Source organism: Triticum dicoccoides, chromosome 4A (assembly GCF_002162155.2).
Source record: "Triticum dicoccoides isolate Atlit2015 ecotype Zavitan chromosome 4A, WEW_v2.0, whole genome shotgun sequence".
NCBI lineage: Eukaryota > Viridiplantae > Streptophyta > Magnoliopsida > Poales > Poaceae > Triticum > Triticum dicoccoides.
In genome coordinates, this window is record NC_041386.1 from 638,924,043 (window position 1) to 638,926,284 (window position 2,242).

Sequence of the window (2,242 nt, forward strand, 5' to 3'; positions counted from 1 at the left end):
TGTTGTAAAAATGAAGTTGTGTGTGGTAGGCGGTGGTTTTCGTTCGAAACCGCGATACTTCGTTAGAGAGTGTTCACTTTGTACAAGACGTGCATCAAATTTCTGCAATAATGCTCTCAAATTTTACCACACCCCTACAGGGGAATGAAGACATCATGCCAAGTTTTCTCCATTTCCAAGTTCGTTTGCACATTATTTGGTACCAAAGAGCATTTTGCCCTTTTTAGTGGCCGAAAAATCAGTTAATGCTTTGAAAATAGCAAACCAACTCAATACAGTGGCCAAATTTGAGCATGGGACTTTCAAGTGTGTGCATTAATCATAGAAAAAGTTATAATTTGAAATGGTGTAAAAATGGAGCTGTGTGTGGAATGCGGGGGTTTCCGTTTCAAACCTCGACACTTCGTTAGAGGGTGTTCGGTTTGCACAAGAAGTGCATCTAGTTTTTGCCGTAATGCTCTCAAAGTTTTACCACACCCTACACGGGTCCTATGAAGACATCATGCCAAGTTTCATCCATTTTTATCTCATTTACATGTTATTTAGTACCAAAGAGCATTTTACCGTTTTTAGTGGCCGAAAATCAGTTAATGCTTTGACAATAGCAAACAAACTCAATAAAGTGCTAAAATTTGAGCATAGGACTTCCAAAGGTGTGTATTAATCATAGAAAAAGGTTAAAATTGAAATGATGTAAAACATGGAGTTGTGTGTGGAAGGCGATGGTTTCTGTTCGAAACCTCGACACTTTGCCAGAGAGTGTTCGGTTTGTACATGAAGTGCATTTAGTTTTTGTTGTAACACTCTCAAATTGTCACCACATCTTATAGGGGCTTATGAACACAACATGCCAAGTTTCCTCCATTTTCGAGCTCGTTTGCATGTTATCTTGAACTGAAGAGCTTTTGCCCTTTTTTGGCCGAAAAATTAGTTAATGCTTAAAATTAGCAAACTAACTCAAAATATTCCCTATACGTCCAGGCGGACAGCCTGATCACTTACTAGTCGCAAAAATCATGACTCGGGTGAGCTCTTCAAACCAGCCATATACATTCGGGCTAATCAGCACCCATCATATTCAATCCATATTTGGGTGGTCCGTACGCGCCCGTGCACATCCGCCATGTCGGACTGACAACTCACTCCCACATGGAATCAGCCAAGAACAATCGGTCCGACGTTCGTCCCTTCCGATTTCGAGTAGGGTGGTGAGGACTCATTAAGGGCACCGTGTGGCGCCACCCGATGATTGAAGCCCATCTATTTAAGTCGGATGGCGACCGCAACCCTAGCCGCACCCCATTCCCTCCCCTTCATCACGCCACCCACCCATCTCTCGTGCCTGCCGTTATCCACTAGCCATGGCCCGCAAGAAGATCGCCAACTATGCCATGCTCACGTCGAAGCCGCCACTGCAACTACTTGAGAAGATCCAGACAAAACGTGAAGCCCGGATCGCAGCTGGCCTGCCTCCGGACTATCAGAGCGAGGGAGGAGGTGGGGAGGATCGGAGCAGGACGAGGAGGAGGCCAACGCCGCCGAAGGAAGAGGTGGAGCAGAACGTGGCCATGGAGGTCGCATAGCCAGAGGATGACGCGACAAAGGAGGTCGATGCGGATCCGACACCTCTTGCTCTGGGCTTCGGCATGCCCAAGGCACTTGCGGTGTACGAGCTGGCCTAGGCGGCGGAGTCAGGGGGTGGCCATCCTCGCCTCCATCCAGTCAAAGGCGGAGGCGAAGGCCAACCACCGCTTCCTTCGTCAGCGAAACACGGAGATCGACGAGCTATTTGCTGATCTGGATGCGGAGGTGGAGGATGAGCCACAACAGTCGTAGGAGTCAGAGTTGAGGCTGCTACCCATGTACCGGGAGTCCAGCACAGAGATCATGGACATCTTCGATGACGACAAGTAGTGTAGACTAGCTTAGTGATCTAGCTAGTACCGTATGTCTTCTTTGCATGTTTTGTATGGATCTAAAATATAAAATATAAGGTAAAAATAAGGGCTGCCAAGTCACTGTCCGCGGACACGCTCGGACATCTAGAATTTGGTGTCCGCGGTTGTTGTAGATGCTCTTAGATCTTTCATAGTGTTTGAGTCATAAGGTTTTGCCCTTCTTCAGAATCATATGCATCAGGCGCTACCATTAATGTGGTTACGATCAGTGGCGGAGCATGAACCAAATATTAAGGGGGCCAAATGGGTGTATGACATAGAAAAGGCTAGGGCTGATCAAAACA